Source organism: Protopterus annectens, chromosome 1.part2 (genome assembly GCF_019279795.1).
Source record: "Protopterus annectens isolate FY-2018-M chromosome 1.part2, PAN1.0, whole genome shotgun sequence".
Classification (NCBI taxonomy): domain Eukaryota; kingdom Metazoa; phylum Chordata; order Ceratodontiformes; family Protopteridae; genus Protopterus; species Protopterus annectens.
The window spans coordinates 365,032,245-365,052,920 of record NC_056727.1 but is presented as its reverse complement, the minus strand read 5'-3'; the positions used below and the strand labels follow the sequence as shown (position 1 = coordinate 365,052,920).

The following is a 20,676-nucleotide window of genomic DNA, read 5'->3' as shown; positions in this document are numbered from 1 at the left end:
TTTGTGGACATTCCAGTTGTTGCATGTGTCTACACATATACACACACATGCCAAATGGCACATTATATTCAATGACTGGCCTAATAAGAGAGGAGTAAAGGGGGGGACAATGACATCCCTAGAGCTAGACAATCTCAGTTTATAAGAACGTCCTCCTATATGGCACAGCTTAAAACAATGGACACATACTGGTAGAAAATTAGGCCACCGTCCACTTAAGTTCCCAAATGCTGAATAACTGTATCAGCTTTATAAGCATATTGTTAATGTGGTAGTTCCCTGGGTAGATGACTTCCCAAAAGATACAATAAATCATTTTTTACATTATTTTTAGTTCTATGACTTTGGCGTCAGTTACTTAGAACAAACCTTCCTGTGTGATGGCCAAGTCATTTAGGAATTCAAAGACTGCCCCTAGCTAACAGTCATCTGTATAGTTAGTCAGCCAAAGCCCTTTGGTATTGGCTTTTACTTCTGAAAAGTAGATGCCAAACAAGAGAGGCTCTAGGAGAGCCCTGGGGCACTCCACTGGTGACTGGTCTCTTTGTGGAGGTAGTGTCTCCATTTTGATTTCCTCCATCCTATCTGTGAGCCAACTGGGAATCCAGTGAGTGACATTTAAGTCCAGTTAATTTACTTTTTCTACTACACCCGAGCAATGCTGACAAAAGATTTGGACAGGTCAAGGTATGCAGTCTGTATTGTTTTGCCTTCCTCCATTGCTTCGGTGACTTTTTAAAAAAAAATCCACCAGGTCGAGTAAGTATTCCCCCCCCCCCCCCCGGTGGGTACTCTGACTAATTGTTCCAGGTCTTATTTATTTATTATTTATTTTACATTTGTTGACCGGGCTAGTCTTACTGGACATATATCCGTTTTCAGTAGAGGCCCGGGGAGAAAAGCTCCAAATACACAAAGTAAACAAGTATTACAAAAGAACAATGATAAGCATAATACAAAAGTACCAGTGTAGACTTATGTAACAATTTAAGAAAAACTAAAACTGACAAAAAGCATGTAAACAGAAAAAAAAAAAAGTCAGATAAAAGTAAAATACAAAGTATGGAATATTCTGAAGTTAGATTAAATAAGAGATAGATAAGCAGAACACAAGGTGGGAAAACATATGTGAGAAAAAAAAATGCTAAGGTAGAGTCAAAATCAAAGATACAACAGTCAATAATTAAACCTATTATTTAGAGGACCAGTAAGGGGAGAGGGGGGAACTTGGGAGATAATGAAGTAATTTCAGTCAGGGTTAGCACAAGGACATAACCACTGGGATTTTAGATGTTCTTTGATATGTCTTTTGAAAAGGGATGTAGAGTCTAGGTTAGTTATTTCATGAGGGAGTTGATTCCAGAATTTCCCGACAGAGTTAGAAAATAATGAGTCCCCAGCTTTATTATATGATTTAGTCAAGGCCACTAGGAGTTTATTAGCAGAGCGTAGTGTGGATAGGTTTTTATATGGTGAAATTAGTTTTTTAAGGCTAGGGGTAGCATCAGGGTAGTGAAGGGACTTATGAATGATAAGTAGTTGTTGATAGAGTATGTGGTTATTTAGCTCTAACCAGTCTAGTTGCTTGAGGTTGTGACAGTGATGAGTTCTAAAGAGGTTAGCAGTAATGAATCTAGTTATACTACTGTAACAGGTAGATAGTTTGGTAAGGTTGGATTTAGATAAGTTCGTATATATAGCAGAGGCATAGAAAAGGGTGGAGATCAGGTGGTTCTGGGCCATGGTTTTTCTGGCTGCAGGGGTAAGAAAGGGTTTAATTCTGTAAAGAGTACCTATTTTTTTGTTAACTGATTTAATGGTGTTGTTAATATGGTCATCAAAATTAAGATGGTTATCAATAGTTACACCTAATAGGCGAGTGGTCATATCTGGGTTAATACAGGTCGCATTATTCGAGGAGATAGTGAAGAAAGGAGTTGGAGATTTGTGTAGGAGTAAAGAGAAGAAGTTTTGTTTTTTTGGCATTAAGAAGGAGGGAGTGTTCCATAAACCATTTTTCTACATTATGGAAGACTGTTTGGGTGAGGGACTGGAGGGAGGAAACATTACTAGCAGCACAGATTAAAGCTGAATCATCAGCATATTGAATGCAGATGGCTTGGGGTATGTTCAAGTGCAGGTCATTGATAAATAAAGAAAAGAGAAGGGGACCTAAGATTGAGCCTTGTGGAACCCCAATGTTTACTGGGAGTAAGGAAGAAAGGTTGTTGTCCCATAGCACTGCTTGTTGCCTGTTTTGGAGATAACTCCTAAACCATTGAAGAGCTTGTGAACCAAGAGAATAGTGATGTAGCTTGTCAAGGAGTATATTATGGTTAACCATATCAAAGGCTTTTGACAGGTCTAGGAATAGTGCTGATGAGAAAAGATTATTGTTCCTATTATTATTTATAGCGTCAGAGAAGGAAAGGAGGGCAGTTGTAGTGCTATGAGAAGGTCTAAAGCCATGTTGACAATTAGCTAGAAGTTTGTTTTGCACAAGGTAGTTAAGAAGTTGTTTGTGTATACATCTTTCCATAATCTTTGCTAATGGGGAGAGTAAGGCAATAGGGCGAATGTTTGAGAACTCAGTAGAGGAGCCCCCTTTGTGTAGAGGAATTATATGAGATATTTTCCATATGGAGGGAATTTTTCCTTCAGAGATAGTTCTATTAATAAGTGTGGATATGGGATAGTCTATGGCTTCAGCAGCAATTTGTAGGTATTCTGATGGAAGTTGGTCTGCGGATGGGGTGCAAGGTTTAAGTTTTTTGAGAAGCTTATAAATAAGAGATGTAGCAACAGGTTGAATGTGAAAGGTATCAGTTGAGGCTTTGGAGGTATTAAGGCAGGTAGTAGTAGATGTGGGTAATGAATTTGCTAGGGCTTGAATGGCTTCTGTAAAATACTTGTTAAAGGAATCTGGGATCTGGGAGGAATTGTCGAGGTCAAAGCCTGACAGGGTAGGAGTAGTAGAATGTCCTGGTTTAAGAAGTTTGTTAATACCTGACCAGAATTTTTGAGGGGTGTGTTGACTCGTTTGTTGAAGGTGGAGATAATATTCCTTTTTGTCTTTAAGAGTATCTTTCTTAGTAGCATTTCTTAATTGTTTAAAGAGTAGGTGATCAGATATACATTTAGTAGCTCTCCATTTAGCCCAGATTTTATTTCTTAGGTGCATTTTTTGCTTAGTTTGTTTAGTTAGCCAAGGTGCCGATTTAGATTTTATTCTAGTAGAGCGAATGGGAGCATGATCATTAAGGATTTGTAGAAAGTGAGTATTAAAGTAGGACACTGCTTCATTTAGTTCAAGGCTAGTCAGTGGAGACCAGTCACATGCTTTCAATTCTGTCAGAAAGTTGTCTGGGTTGAAGGATTTATTTGAGCGGGATATCTTGACTTTATGGGTAGTTGGGATATGCAATTTTTGTCTAATAACATAAGTGAGCATATGGTCACTAATATTATTGGGAAGTGTTCCTGGGGTGTAAATGTTTGGATGGTTATTAGTAAGGATCCAGTCAAGAGTAGTTTCTTTTTTATTAGGTTTATGGATTCTAGTTGGAGAGGTTATTAATTGAGAGAACCCATAGAGGTTTATATGACCAGTAGGGTGCTGGGATGAACAGGTTATCCAGTCAATGTTAAAGTCACCAAGTATAATGGTTTCCTGGGGTAGTTGATTAGAGAGTGAACTAAGTAAGTTTTCTAGAATATGGATATTATTTCCTGGGGGAAGGTACATACAGATTAGATATATTGATTTGTTGTTGTTAATTTGAAGTTTGATAGAAAGTATTTCGGTTTTGGAGTCTAGTGAAGGAAGTTCATTATAGGGGGTGACTTGGAGATTAGATTTATAGATAATGGCAATGCCTCCTCCTTTCTTCTTTATACGGTCACATCTAAGTATATTATAGCCTGGAGGGGTGATTTCCTGGTCTTGAGTAGAGGGTTTTAGCCAAGTTTCTGTAAGACATAGAATGTCGAATGAGTGTAGGTGCAGGAGTGCATGAAGGTGGTGAGTTTTGTTATTTATACTTCTAATATTAAGGTGAGCGATTATAAGGGAGTTGGCTGTTTTAGTACATGGCAATGGTGTTGGTGAAGTGATATTGTTTAGATTAAAGTTAGAACTAGAATTGGGACCAGGGTTAGGATGAATATCTCCGTGTAGGAGGAGATTATGCTGGGAATCCAAATGGAATTTGGGAGTTTTAGTTGAGTTATATTGGTTCTTTTTGTTTAAGTAAAATGACACATGAGTTTTTCTGTGGTATTTTGGTAGTAGATAGTTGGAGGAACAGGTTATGTTGCTGTGATTGAGTGTGTTGATAGAAGAGGTTGGTAAAGTTTGTTGGAGATCAGTTTGTTGGTCTTGCACTGAAAGTTCAGGAATCTCTGTGCTTATACACTAGTGGTGGTGTATGTTTGAGTCTACAGTTGGATAATGCAGATCACCTACAAAATGGTATAGAGTTTACTATTGAGTGATTCTAGTTCTTGTACACAGGTGCTATGGCTTTCTTGTGTCAGAGGGAGTTCTACAGCTGGCTATTACATGGTATTCTTAGGTTCACAGATAACTACTCGGTTAGCTGCCCTTGAGAGTATTTTAAGCCAACAGAATTTCCCTTTTCCTGCTAGAATTAACCTATCCCATTTGGTTAGAGGTTGGCATTACCCATCCCATGTTTGATAATTATATAATATCATAATAAGAATAACTGGGCTCATACCACAGATAATTTGAAGGGACCCATGCATGGGATAAAGCATTTAGGAACTCTCTCTGTCCATCAGGGGGCAGTCCTGTGATAAATTTTCTGTTTCCTATCCATAGATCCAAGATGTGCTTGAATATGGATAGGGATTAACTTTGTTTCTGTGGATGGGGAGTCTGTTCAAGAACAGCGGTATCCACTGTGAGATGTACCTGCCCCTCCAAACCATCCAGTTGATGTTGTAGAGGAGGTTTATATGCCTAGACAGAGCATTTCTGATATCATTTGACTTGCTGATGTGCTATACATCCATCAGCATTGGGTCAGTGGATGCCTTGTATGCCAGACACAAGTCACCTCTTAGCAGTCTGTAGGATGGATTTACATTTATCTTCTTAAGACAGATAAAGCTAAACTGACTAAAAGACATGTTTGGGTGTCAAGCACTTGAGAGCTTTCCTGCTAACAGAGGAAAGAAGCTGAGCCCTGAAAGAACAATGCTAGCAAGTAGAAAAATAAATAAAATCACACCCATACATAAACAACTTACAAAAAAAACAAGGGGGATTGAGGGAGGTAGCAGCTACTGCAACACTGATCATCTGAACATCTACTGTTATGGTTAAGTTCAACTTACACAACTGCACTACATTCATCATATTGATCACTGCTGCACTAGTTTTAGCTACATAGGTATATTACCATTGCTAACTATACTTGGGAGGTGAAAGGACAAGGGTCCAGGAACCCCTGGAGAATAGTCCTTGCAAAGCCTGATCTAGAGCTACAGAGGGAATCTAGCTTATACTACTCTGTAAAAGTATGTACAGAGGACAAAGCTGCAGCTTCTAGAACCCAACCCTTTCCAAAAAGCTATAGAAGAAGCCAAGGTTCTGGTAGAGTAATCCTTAACCGTGCCTGGAATAGTTTTATTATGGCAAGTAAAACAAAAGGTAATAGTCTCAGACAACAATTTGGAAATAACCGGTTTTCATACAGGTTCATAGTTTCATAGACTCATTGGAGATAATTAGGCTAATGACTAAAATGCCCTTACAAGCCTATCCAGTTTTACCTAATTTTCTATCCCTAGAGAAAAGATAAGGGCCAGCAAGGAGTTTTGACACTTTTTAAAGACTGCCTCTGTTCGTAAGGGACATCAGCGCCACCCCAGCAGTGAATTTGCAATCTCCCATCAATTGGTCCAGACTGCTCTTTGAAGATGGTCAGGAAAAGGCTCTGCTTCATGTGAATATGAAGCCTATTCCAGAGGAGGGGCAATTGCTGGGAGACATATCTGTCTCTCCTGCATGACCTATTCATGTCAAAGATCAGGTTTAGATCCTTAGAGTGGGTAACCCTTGTGTAGTTAGTTTTGTGAATATGGTACATTTTCATCAGTGTTGGGTCAGAGACTGCCTTGTAGGTCTTGCACAGATCATCCCTTAGTAGTCTGTAAGAAACTGAATACAGTGATGAGGCTTGTAATCAGTCTGCATATGACATGTTGGTTATACCCTGTATTTTTTGGTGAGAAACCTCTGAGAATGTTCCAACTGTTGCAGGTGCCTGAGAGGTACATGTCAAAGGGTGCAATGAACTTGATTACTGGTCCAATGAGGGCAGGGTACAGTGGTATTATGACACACTTAGATCTGGATGACATGTCCTTACTTACAAGCGAAACACAGGATTTCCTCACCACTGTGGATACATGGAGGACAAAGTTCAGGATTACTATCAAATTCTTCTTACCGTCACAAGAATGAACAACTGATCAGCAGATCTGAAAGTTTATTTCTGTCAAGATAGTATCCTTTGTCCTTCATTTTGTGAGGAGACAGATAATTAGAAGTTATGTACTCGTCATAACTAGGCATCTGTGTTGTCCATTTTCATTCTTCCTCAATGAATGGGTTACAGATCAGATCCTTGAATCTGACTCGGCCACATACTTCAGACCCTGGATCCAACTCTCAAACTCCTCCCTCTACCCATAATGCCCTAGTCCATACCCAATACCTAAGGTTGAGTTTGTTGCCATAAGATCCCCATTAATAAGTTGAAGAAAGGGACAGCTCAAAGAATAGGACTTAAACATGGAACTGCAAGCTCCAATAAGAAACACACAGGTCACTCCAGAAGATTAAAGGAAGGGGGGGGGGTTTGAGGAAAAATGAAAATGGATGCAGACAAATATGCTGAACAGTATGCCAGTGCAATATACAAGCACCTGTACAACTGCATGGACTCAGCCATATCTAACATAACTAAAACCCACTCCTCAAGGAAACATAAACCTATGTGGTGGACATCCTCTGTCAACAGGCTTTACAACAAAAGGAAGAAACTGTTGTACAAAGGTAAAAAGGCACAAATTCCCAATTGGAAAAACTCCCTCCTTAGCCTCAACAAGCAAATTAGATCAGTAGTGAAAACCTCCAAAGCCAATTCTAAATTGAAACCAGCCTCTGAAACAAAGGCTAACCACAAAGCCTCTTTCAGTTGCATCAGAAACCTCCATGGCAAAGCCCAGGTTTGTTCTGAATTAGTTCTTAACAGTACCACTTAAAATAATCCTGTTGACTTAGCCAACCTGCTAGCAGATAGGTTCAGTGCAAACTTCACCCCCTGCCCCCCCCCCAAGGCCCATTCGACATCCCCAGTACTTTCCCCGCACCTCACATCTCCTTAGATCAAGTGTTAAAGGCCCTATCCAAGGCAAAGAATACAGCTTCCATGGGACCTGATAGTATCCCAGGCTGTATTCTGCAACATCTCCAGCAAGAACTAGCCTTGCTATTGAGCACCCTATTCAACCATAGCTTAAGTACAGGCTTCATTCCAGTAGAGTGGAGAATTGCCATTCTCATCCCTTTGCACAAAGATGGTGCCACTACTGACCCTGGAAACTATCGCCCCATTAGCTTGACAAGTCTGATATGTAAGGCCATGAAGCGTATTATTATGGACCTCAAACAGGACATAGGCAACCTCCAAGCACTTGACTCCACCAAGTTCAGATTCTTCAAGTGCAGATCTTGCCTGTTGAACCTGGCTGACTTTTTTGAGACAGTCACCAATGCACTGGATGAGGGAAAGTCAGTACATTCAGCTTACCTTGACTTGGCCAAAACCTGTGACACAATCCCCCACTCGGGCATCATTGAAAAGCTAACACAACTTGGCGTAAGTCCCTATCTCATCAGGTGGGTGGCCAACTGGCTCACTGATAGGACCCACAAGATCAAAATATGTCACCACCTTTGACAGCAGACCTGTCACTAGTGGTGTGCCCCAGGGATCTGTCCTGGGACCCCTATTGTTTGGCATCTACCTCTCACAGGTCCAGGCAAAGACAAAAGGCCTGTGGCTGACCAAGTTTGCAGATGACTAAGTTGGGTGCCGTCACTGACTCCCCAGATGATGTTAACATACTTCAAGAGGGTCTCACAGCAACAAATGACTGGTGCCAAAGTCATGGCTTTAAGTTAAATGTGAAAAAATGTATTATCATAGCATTCGGCAAAAACACGGCCCTCTACTGATTACCACATTAACGGCACCCCCTAACCATACAACCTATAGTGAGAGACATGGGTACACAAGTTGACAACAATCTCACATTTGACCATCACGTAGCGGCTGTGATCAGAAAACTCTTTTAAGTGGTTCATCTCACAAGTAAAGGGACTGCATCCAGAAAAAAGGAGGTTATTACCTCTCTGTACTCCTCCTTCATTAGGCCAGTAATTGAGTACAACGCCCAGTTTGGTATGTACCTCTCCAAAACACCTGCACCAACTGGAAAGGCCAAAGAAATACCTCACAAAGAGAATCCATGGCCTATAACACCTGTCCTATGTGAACAGGCTGAAATCACTATCACTCTACTCTGTATCATACAGATTGCTCAGAGGTGATCTGTCTCTCACCTACAAGGCAATCTCAAACCCTATTCTACTAGAGATGCTTCATATCAGCAAGTCTAACTCCTTGCGTAGTACCCAATTGAAAGGCTTAAATCTAATATGCGACATTAACAAAACCTGTTGGAGAGACAGGTTTGTCTTCCAGAGACTGCCCCGTCTCTGGAATAAACTCCCCACACACATCCAAGTACTTCCCTGACCCTCTTCAAGCGCAACCTTTATGAGTGGCTAGGTAACCACAAATATGTCCCAGGGGTTACACATGTGTTCCTCATTGACAAAGGGTGACAGATGCTGATTGTAGTTTCTTTTTTGGGGGATAAACTCTTGGCTAGGCTTGTAAGGGCCCCAGAACCATTAGCCTAGTAATCTCCTATGACAACCCAGATGTCTAGTTATGGTGAGTACACAACTTTTAAATCAGGTGCTGTCCTTTTCATTTTTCCGCAAGAAATGGCTCAGAGTCCCTACCTACATGAATCTTGGGTGGCCCTCATGGAAGGATATTCCGGAGAACTGCTGAGCCAAAGGCTGCTCTACTTCTGGATATTAGATCCAATAAGGTATTAGCATTGGACCATGTGGTTGCTGTGCAAATATCATCAACAAAAATTCTTGACAAAAAAGCAGATGAAGCAGCCATGTATCTAGTTGAGTGGGCTTTAGGCGGTCTTGGTAGAGAAATGTCTTGTTGGGAACAGGTCCAAGAAATGCAATCAGTAATTTATTTAGCCAATGTAACTTTAGATACTGGATACCCAGTTGATTTGTTGAGAAGAATACAAACACCTGATCTGATTTTCTGCTTTCTTCATCCTGTGTAAATAAAAACATAATTGTCTTTGCACATCCAGGACATGTAGCATGTATTCTCCTTTGTTTGAAAAAAAGACAGGTAAATTAATGTATTTGGTTAATGTTGGGTTCAGAAGCCACTTTAGGTAAAAAGAAAGGATATGTTTGTAAAGTTACCCTATCTTTATGAAAAATAATGCACACAGTCTTTGATAAAAGAGCCTGGAGTTCAGAAATTATTCTGCAGAATTGATAGCTACTAAGAAGGTTGTTTTCCATGATAGGTACTTTAAATCACTTTTGCAGAAGGTTCAAAGGGTTAAACCCTGTAGTACCACAGTCAAATCCCAGGAAGGTGAAGGATCCTTTATTGCGTCTCCAAGGAGGAAAATGCCTTTCAAGGAAGCTTTACATAGTTTATTGTCTGGCTTCTTTCAAGTTAACTCTTGAATGTAAATTTGCTGTGGCTGCCACCTGTAGTTTAATCATAGAAAATCTAGCTCCTTCTTTGAAAAGAGCAGCCAGAAATCAAGTACAGCAGAGACAGGGGCAGGAAAAGGGGTCAACATTGTTTCTTAATGCTCAAAGGGGAAATCTTTTCCATTTGCTCTTGTATACCTTTTTGGTGGAGTCTTTTTGCGAGGATAATAAAATGTTAAGTACAGTGGAAGAAAGCCTGAGCTGTCTGGCTATTACTGGAAAGTACAGTTTTGTACCTACCATAAATGTAGATGTTCGAAGATCCACATTGCTGCAGTCCTTACATATGGGTAGTCCGCTGTCCTCGGTCGGCCCGAATACCAAAGTATTAGGCTGACGTCGGTCATGGGCGCCTAGATCTGACATCAGAGCGTCAGGGTATAAAAGCGCATGACCGACGTCATATCCTCAGTCTTTTCTTGCCCCAGATGTCAGAAGGCCCTAAAAAGAAAGGCCACAGCCAAAAATAGAATACTTCCCAAAAGGCATGTACAAATAACAGCTACCACCCAAAACATACAATTATTCCAAACTACAGAGGGGAAGGAGGGAGGGTAAATTGGACTGCAGCAATGTGGATCTTCGAACATCTACATTTATGGTAGGTACAAAACTGTACTATGTTCTTCATCTCACATTGCTGCAGTCCTTACATATGGGTAGAATCCCAAAGCAGAGGTAAAGGGAGGCTGGCAAAATTATAAAGCATTGGGAGCTGCCAAAATGCCCTGTAAGATTGCAGTGGCAAATCCAGCTCTAGATTTGGAATAAAAAGAGGAAGGTGGTAATGTTTAGAAAAGGTATGCACTGAACTCCAAGTAGCTGCTTCCAAAATATCTTTAGTAGCTACTCCCCTTAAAAAAGCTGTAGAAGTGGCAGTAGCCCTAGTGGAGTGAGGTCTGATTCCAGCCGGAACCTCCTTACTATGATGAGAGTAACAAAAAGCAATACAAAATCCAATCCACTTAGAAATAGTTTGTTTTGAAACAGGTTTCCCCTGAGAACCTAAAGCAAAAGAAACAAACAACTGCTGAGACTGTCTGAACCCTTTAGTCCTGCTCAAATAATAACGCAACTGCCTGTGAATATCCAAAGTGTGCAAAATTTTCTCCCCTTTATTTTGGGGATCTGCATAAAAAGTAGGCAAATGAATTGATTGGTTCAAGGCCACCTTTGAAACCACTTTAGGCATAAAAGTAGGATTAGTACGCAGAGATACCCTATCCTTATGAAAAATTAGGAAGGGTTCAACTGCCATAAGAGCCTGTAATTCAGAAACCCTTCTAGCAGACGTAATGGCCAACAAAAAAGCAGTCTTCCAAGACAAAAACTTTAACTCAGCAGTAGCTGCAGGCTCAAAAGGAGGTAAAGTAAGTTTTTCCAATACAAAATTGAGATCCCAGGCAGGAGTAGGAGCTCTACGTGGGGGTCTTATGTTCTTTGCCCCTCTAAGAAATTGCTTAAACAAAGGATGAGAGAATAATGGAGGGTCACAGTCATAGTGAGCAAAAATGGCTGCAGCATGAACCTTTATAGAGGAGAAAGACAAACCCTTGTCTAATAATTCTGTAAGATATTGAAGAGAAACACTTAAATCAGGCCTGGAAACATCAAAGCTCTTTGTTTTGCTCCAAATTAAAAATCTCCTCCATTTACCAGCATAAACTTTCCTTGTACTAGGCCTTCTGGCCTCCAAAATAACATTCAAAACTTGTTGTGGAAGCTGCGACCCGCCAGGTTCTAGAACAGAATATGCCAGGCTGTTAGATGCAGGGACTGAATCCTGACATTGAGGAAATGATTGCCCTCCTGAGACAAAAGGTGCGGAATCGAAGGCAAAGGCCATGGAGGCTCCTGTACTAAACTCCTCAGCAGAGGGTACCAGTGCTGTCGAGGCCAATCTGGAGCTATTAGAATCATGGAGGGCTTGTCTTGTCTGACCTTCAAGAGTACCTTGGGGAGGAGAGGCAGAGGCAGAAAGGCATAGACGTGAAGATTGCTCCAACTGAATGATAGAGCATCCACTTTCCAAGCTGTGGGATGAAACATTTTTGTGCAAAACTTTGGCAACTGGAAATTTAGTGGAGAAGCGAACAGATCTATGTCTGGAGTTCCCCATATCACTGTCCATTTTCGAAATACATGAGGATCCAATTTCCACTCGTGGGGATCCACTATCTGTCTGCTCAAAACATCTGCTAAGGAGTTCTGTGCTCCCGGTAGAAACCTTGCCTGAAGATCGAGGTGTAAACTGAGAGCAGTCTCCCACAAAATCATTGCTTGCCTGCAAAGAGGGTACGAATGGGTTCCCCCTTGCTTGTTGATGTACCACATGACAGTTGTGTTGTCTGTTAGAATCAACACTTGCCCTGGGTGAAGTAAATCCTTGAAAGCCATCAATGCAAATTGGACTGCTAACATCTCCTTCAAGTTGATATGTAAATGTTGAAGTCCGACAGGCCACGTGTCTTGCACCCATTTTCCATTGAGGTGTGCTCCCCAAGCCTTGTCCGAGGCATCTGTCGTTAAAATCCGACTCGCCTCTGGTCGGGTCACAGAGAGTCCCTTGTTTAGGTGACATTCCTGAGCCCACCACAAAAATTCCTTTTGAATGCAAGGTATTATTTGAATGACAGTGTCCAGATCTTGGCAGTGTTGTGTCCATACATTTTTGAGATACCATTGTAGCTTCCTCATATGCAGTTTGGCATTGGGAAGCACCAGAATACAAGATGCCATGAACCCCAAGGCTTGAAGGACTGTCCTTGCAGTCAGCCTGGACCATAGAGACAATTGATGGAAGTAAAGTGTAAGGTTCTTTTGCTTGTCTGGGGTCAAAAAGGCCATCTGGGAAGCTGTATTCAGTCTCACACCCAGAAAGCACATTTCCTGAGAGGGTACTAGACTGGACTGTTTCGTTCACAGAATACCCTAGGCACCTTAACACTGCCATCACATACTGTAGATGATGAAGAAGTTCGTACTTGTCTTGAGCAAGAATCAGGCAATCGTCCAAATAAGGATAAATTTGTATTCCTCTTAACCGTAAGAAGGCTATCACTGGAGCCAGAACCTTTGTGAACACCCTGGGCGCAGTAGATAAGCCAAAGGGCAATGCAGAGAACTGATAATGTAAAGTCCCAGCCAGAAACGCAGGTATCTCCTGCAACTGGGCCTGATAGGAACATGAAGATAAGCCTCTTTGAGATCCAGAGTTACCATCCAGTGATCTTTGCCCAACAGAGGTAGAAGTTGTTGCAACGTCAACATTTTGAATTTTGGAATGTCCAGGTATGTGTTGAGGATAGATAAATCCAAAATTGGCCTCCAAGTGTTTCCTTTCTTTGGTACTAGAAACAGGCGAGAATAAAATCCTAGGCCCACTTCTGACAGAGGGACCTGCTGTATAGCCCCCATTTGAAGAAGTAAAGAAATCTGCTTGTGAGCCTCTACCCTTTGCTGAGGAGGAACGTCTGGCATGCCTTTGAAAGGAAGCACTGTATGGAAATAAAACTTGTAGCCTCGGTCTATAATGTCCAACACCCATTTGTCCTGGGTGATTAAAAGCCAGTTCTGCTTGAAGAGTGCCAACTTTCCTCCCAAAGGAGCTGCCAGACAGGAAGGATCTGGCAGCCGAAGATGCAGGTCATTGGGCCTGTTTACGAAAGGACTGGCCCCTGCCCTCACCTGTAGATTGTGCAGGTGAACTCCATGTTCTAGGCCTGAAAGAACTCTGAGCTCTGCCCCTACCACGTCTAGATCTACCCCTAGACTGTAAATCAGAAGAAGGATAAGCCCATCCCTTAGTAGGCCAATTCCTGCTAAACTTAGGAGGCTGCACCTGCAAAAAATCTTTAACAGTCTGCATAGACTTAGCCTTGTCTTCCATTTTCTTCAAGACAGACTCCACAGGAGAACCAAACAAAACTTCAGACTGTAAAGGAGCATCCAAAATTCTAGTTTTAACATGCTCTGACAAATTCTGATCCTTAAGCCAGGCGTGCCTGCGAATAACTGAACCAGTGGCAGCCACCCTGGAAGAAGCCTGTAAAGCATCAAAACCACACTGCAAAGAATGCTTACCCACCTGTTCAGAGGCATGTACCAAATCCTGTAATTCTTTACACTCTATGCCCTCTGCCAAAGCATCTACTTTAGATTTTAGTTGAGAAAGGAGAAAATTCTGATACTTCAACATATGAAACTGGCAATTCAAAGCCCTCATTGCTAAAGTGGAAGAAGTATACACTTTCTTACCCGATCTATCCAAAGCTCTAGCATCTTTATCTATAGGAACTGGATTCCTTACAACAGAAGCCCTGACACCCTTAGGTCCCTGGCTAATAGTTTCTGGGTCAGCCCTTGGACTCTTATACAGATATTTATGAGCCTCAGGTACTCTAATACCTATCTGGCTTAACAGGCGCAGGGGGCAGAGAGTCTGGATTAAGGGAAGCCTCGGAGAAAACGTCTTGAACAACATCCAAAACAGGAAGTATAGCCAAGGGCCTATGTTGTGGTAAAACAAAATTCCCTAAGCCTCTTCGGAATCTGAGAAATCCTGACCTTCCCATTTAAAATGTTCCCTCATAGAATGCAGGGTTTCTGAAAAAGAAAAATCCTCTGGAGGAGAAGCAGAAGGAGTAGAATCCTCTGCATCTGAATCAGAATAAGGAGGAAAATCCTGAATGTCTTCAGCCGAAGACTCTGAGAAATCTGAAGCCTGCTCCAAACTTTCCACCTCTGGCTCCACCCTAGGCCTCTTATCAGGAGGGGGCATAGAACCTCTGATTAAAGAAATTAAATCTTCTGCCATTTTAAGCATGTGCTTTTTAGGCACAGAACCTGCAGAACTAGGACTGACACCCATGGAAGGCAAAGCAGGCCTGCCTTTGGAAGGAGCCCTAGAGACAGAAGGAGAAGGCCTAACCACCTTAGGCAAGGAAGGGAGAACATCAACCTGAGAGGCCCCCTCAGCCTGGCCTGACTCCTGAGAGGCCACATCTTGCAAAACTAAAGCCTCCCCCTGAGACTCAAGTGAAACCTCGGCTGGATCCCCAGATTCCACCGTAGTTTCTAAAGAACCGGCGTCCGGAACGGACGACTCATCCTGCCTGGACTTTAAAGATTTGTCCTTGCGCTTCTTCGCGGTAGCGGGCGTCGGAGGATCCGACGGCATATTATAATTACACCGCTTACCGAAGACAAGCCTAGCGCAATCTAACCTACGTTTAATGGTGCGCTTATTAAACCTAGCACAAAAGCGACACCCGACTACGTCGTGCTCAGGTCCCAAACAAGGAATACAAAGAGAATGGTAATCCCTATGCGGTATCTGTTTCCCACAAGAAATACAATTATTCACTTTTTCTGACATCCGGAAATAACTGAGGCAAGAAAAAACAAAAATATTCCCCAACGGGGTACTTAGCCCAACTTGGTTTCGGTCTGAAACTCAGAATACGAAAATTTCAGAACGCCGAACGGCACTTGCAAACGCTGCTTCTGCATCGGACCATGCGGCAAAAAAGACTGAGGATATGACGTCGGTCATGCGCTTTTATACCCTGACGCTCTGATGTCAGATCTAGGCACCCATGACCGACGTCAGCCTAATACTTTGGTATTCGGGCCGACCGAGGACAGCGGACTACCCATATGTAAGGACTGCAGCAATGTGAGATGAAGAACATCTGGAGAAACAATGCACTTAGTTTCAGGGCTGGGATACTGGGATGACTCCTCCCTGAGGGAAGTGAGAGAACATCTGAAGTTGGGTCTAGTACCCAGGGCAGATAACGAAAATGAGGCCAAAGGAAGGTAAACGAAACTCGGCGAGGCCAGAATGGAGTAATGTTAATTTTGTTTCTCACCAAAATTGAATGAGGAGAATTCCTTGGAAAATTTGGAAAAAAAGAGGGCTGAAAAATCTTACAGATTCCCTGTTATCAGTTTACCCCTTTCATCACACTTTTTGATCAACTCTTCAGCAGGAGAATTTAAAATCTAATTTTCAGCATCATCTGGGAGGTTCTGAGAACAAAGCCATACAAGCATTCTCTATAAACAGTACCAGTGACTTAAGTCCTTGAAGAAGTATCAACAGAGTCGTACTGTGTACAATGAATAGTGACTTGAGCAAAGAAGAAATTAAAATTAAAACAGATTATCCATCACAAAAAAGAACTGCAGACAAAGCATTACTCATACTTCCACAGATTTTCAGGACAAACCTTAACAATATGTGCCTGACAATTCAAAATTCTGAAAATCAAAGTTGCAGAAGCATAGACTTTTACCCATACATTTCAATAATCTTCTGATCCTTATCAGAAATTGCAGGATTGGAAAATAATCTTTCTGATCCTTATCACAAAATGCAGGACTGGAATTAAGTGTTTAGCAGCACAGGGATTAACTAAAGCTACAGATGCTGGATCAGGTTTGGGAAGAGTGTATAAACACTTAAAACTGAAGAACTTTCAGTTCTTATGCACCCTATGTACCTTTTTAGGGGCAGCTGGCTGGCCATCAGGAAAATTGCAGGCAGTAACACACACATCCTCCAAAGTAACAGAACTGGAGGAATGATGAAGGTTCTGGAAATAACAGCTCATAGCATTTTCTTAGAGACTGAGAAACCTTAGTGTTCTCCCACTGAAAACACTGGCACATTCTAGAAAGTCTCGGAGAAACAGAACCCCCCCCCCCCACAACAGGGAGCATCAGAAACTGAGCTCTCCTCTAAGTGTGAAAGTGTGAATGCGAAATCTGAGGAGAAAACCCTGCATCTGTCACTTCATCCTCCTATCCATATTCAGAATCTTGAATCTCTTCAGAAAAAGAGGTCACTCTCTCTCTCTGTTTTACCAGAAACTACTTTACAAGAAGGCTCAACAGCCCGAATTAAACCCAGAGTCAGACCCAGTCAGGGTTGCCAGACGTCCCTATTTGGGCGGGACTGTCCCGAGATCAGCAGCCTGATCCCGAGTCCCGCCCTGCCGGTTTAAATCCCGGCCAGCCTCCGCTTTGTTTGTTTTTTTTTTTTGATTGTCCCGTATACCTGGCATACGGGCCAATCAAAACTTGCTAAACACGGAGCTTCTTGTGTTCCGCATTAAACGAGAAGCTCCGTGTTTGATGATGGCCCATATGCCGGTATACGGGCCAATCAAAAATCGCTAAACACGGAGCTTCTCGTGTTGAATGCGGAACTGCAATGCATTAAACACGAGAAGCTCCGTGTTTAGTGCAGAGCTACTGAGTGAGCTCAGTTCTTTAATGTGGAACTCTGTTCCGCATTAAAGACCTTTTTTTTTTGGTCTTCAGTTGCCGAAGACCTTTTTTTTTGGTCTTCACGTGCTTGTCCCTACCTGGGGTGCTGGAAATCTGGCAACCCTGGACCCAGTAAACTACTCCAGTCTAAGAAACTTTGTGGAGTAGATTTAAAAATAATAATAAAATGGCGGTGACCAGGGAGGCTGTGGCTGTGTCAGTTCATCACAGGAATGCTCAGTCTGTCTTCTTTTTCGCACATAAACTAAGAAAATCATTTTCCAGACTTTTAAAAGTGGATACAATAACTTACAGCAGAAATTAGTTACTGAAAATCAAACGTTTTGCAGTGCAGACATGCTGGCTGGATTCCCTGCTATCTGGGGAATGTTCTACTTCACTCACACAACTAATGGAGCTTAGCATTTTATCCAAACAGGCTGTAAAGCACCTGAATCAAGCATCAGAAGGATCTGGATTAATCTGGATGAGGGCTAAAAGGAAGAGATGTGACAGAATTAGAAAGAGAGGCTGCAAAGCTGCAACTGCTGCCAAGCTGAAAATAAACCCTCACAGGCCTGCATTACCTTCAGTTCTGTTAGCCAACATGTGCTCAATTGACAACAAGATGGACTTTCTTAGACTTGAATTCTCCATTACAAACAAGGTGAGAATACCCGTTACTAATATTTACAGAAACTTGGCTGCATAACAAAATCAATGACAGTGCTGTGAACTAAGAGAGTTTCGCTTTGATTAGAGTCGATAGAAACCAAGCTCTATGTGGAAAAGCTAAGGGAGGTAAGTTGTGCATCTATGTAAATGAAAACTGGTGTATGTACTGTGAAATTCTACTAGTACAATGCTCTGAAAATGTAGAATTCTTGACAGTGAAATGCAGACCTTTCTATGGACCCAGTGAGTTTAATGGAGTCTATGTAACAAGAGTGTAATATACCACCTAGTGCTAATACCTACAAGGCACTTAGCATACCGCACAATTCCATGTCAACTGCAAAGTAAAAATCCTGACTGTGCATATGTGATAGCAGGGGACTTCAATAAAGCGGATCTCCAAGAGATGCAACCCCACTACCATCAATTTGTGAACTTTCCCACAAGGGGATCAAATACCCTTGACAAGGTTTACACCAACATAAAGGGGACATACAAAGCAGTGCAGCAGCCAAACTTGGGTAGCTCTGACCATATTTCAATAACACTGATACCGTTTACAAACCTCTGCTGATCAGAGAAAACCCCACTGAGAAACTGATCAGGGTCTGGAATGAAGGGGCAATGGAAAGTCTCAGGGACTGCTTTGATAACAGCAAAGAATACATCAAAATAAGAACAGGATAGCAGCAAATCAAACACTGCTGAAGTTGTTTAGTAAAGCATAACACACTAGTACCTCTGATTTTTGACTTCAACGGACAAATTCACTTCAGCAACAGCCATACTTTTATACATTTAAAACCCCTAACTAATCAGTTAACATTTAAATACAAAAACAATTTTTAGAAGCAAAAGCTTCCTTTTTAAACATTAACATGTGCATAAATGCCAAAAATTCAAATACACATTCTATAAGAAAAATCCTTTTGATACCAAATTATTAACATTTCTTTATATTTCTAAATATCTTACTGCATCAAACTTTTTTCATATAGCCTGTTCTTATTTTGATGTTTCTTTGCTATTTGCTTGGTGTTTCTCTTTACTGTATTGATAATACCTGCTGGGATGTATTCAGAGAAGCAGGCACTTTCAATCAGCATGTGAACATAGACAAATACGCAGACACTGCAATGGCATACATTTCAAAATGTGTGGAGGACGTATCTACAACCAAGAAGATTAAAATCAGAGCCAATCAAAAACCTTGGCTAACCAGCAGAGTGTATGAGCTTCTGAGGGCCAAGGATAAGGTGGATCTAAGTGAAGCAAGGGATAACCTAAAAATAGGCATCAAAGAAGCCAAGAGGGAGTATGGAAGAAAGGTACAAAGTTGCTTTGAGGACATGAGGATACTAGGAGCCTCTGGCAAGGTATTCAGCAGCTAACCAATTACAAGACCAATGCTCAGTATCACATATATCAATAGTGCAATTTATCAAATGCCCAATTTTAAAAGAAACAGGAAGGCAATCTTGCATTATATTGCAGGCTATTTCATTTACCTAATAAATATACCCATTCATACACAATATATCTAACAAACCTCAAAAATGAATGTCGACTGAGGCAAAAGCTTTTTAATATATGTTTGATCCGAAAGAGGCAGGGGTAAAGGTGCTAAACTAAGACCACACTTTCATATGTTAAGAATGATACAGCTGCAGCTTTCCAAGTAGGTTAAATGTTGAATTAATGGCACATATGCCAATGTACTCTAGGCACTTGCATAAAAATATAAAAAAAAAAGTAACTTCAGTAAAGGCTCCAAAATACATCTAAGAAACATGCAATAATGCTCGCTTAACTTATTCACACCTGCAACACCTGTTTGTACATTTCCATTTATCATCTATAGCTCCTTATGGCACCCTGACATTTTTGGAGGCTTACCAATTCATAATGGGCAGCATAAAAAGGGTAAAGTAATTAAAAAAAAACTGATACAGACTATTAATCTACAATGTCCTGCAGTAGAGGTATTAACTGTCACCTGTTATTCATGTTTACAATATTATTTTCATAACTGACAGGGCAATGTTTTATTGAAGAACATGTAAAACTTCATATTGTGGGAGAGAAAAAAAACACTATTACTGTCTACCTATAGTACATAATACTACAGACACTGCTAGTTTTGTGCTAGTAATTATGAAAATATGTAATAATTCCATATGTACACTAATATTTCTGAACAAAGTGACTTACAAACTACTACATGGCATCAGGTGAACTTTAAATGATGCTGAAGTAAAACTGTTACTGATATTTGCAATGTAAACTGTACAATTTAGTTGACATTCAACACTATTTGTATTAATTACATGAATCTCTCAAACATAAGTGTTCAAAAAGGAATGCCGTATTGTCATGTCAAAACTCAAGTCTGCTTGAGTGAAAGTGCTCCAATACATTTATACATTGTATGGTTCCAAGATATGAAAAGCTGTGAAAATTTAGAAAAAACAGAATTTTAGGTTTGCATGCATCAATTATTTCTTTTTAATAGAATTTACTGTTAAGATATTTGCATCCATCTGGCTTTATGCTCTTTAACCTGATTTTTCAGAAAACAGTCTGGAATGTAAAGATGTGTGTGTAGATTGCTACAAGTGCAACATTCCAAAGCTAAGAAATGTTAATGGGTTAAAAACAAATAAACAGACTAACCAAACTAAACACTGAAAGTAAAATCTCGCTCAGCTGTCAAATTTATATCAACTGTTGCACAAGATAAAGGACACATTTTCCTTTGCAGTAACCCCCTTCAGTGATGCAGCTCTTTAGCAAAA

General features: G+C 41.1%; 1 protein-coding gene across 3 annotated transcripts in view; it reads right to left on the bottom strand.

The window, feature by feature from the left end:
- Positions 1-20,676, bottom strand: part of CRLS1 (cardiolipin synthase 1) — a 317,085-nt gene that overhangs the window by 253,345 nt on the left and 43,064 nt on the right. The gene's annotated exons all lie outside the window — the stretch shown is intronic.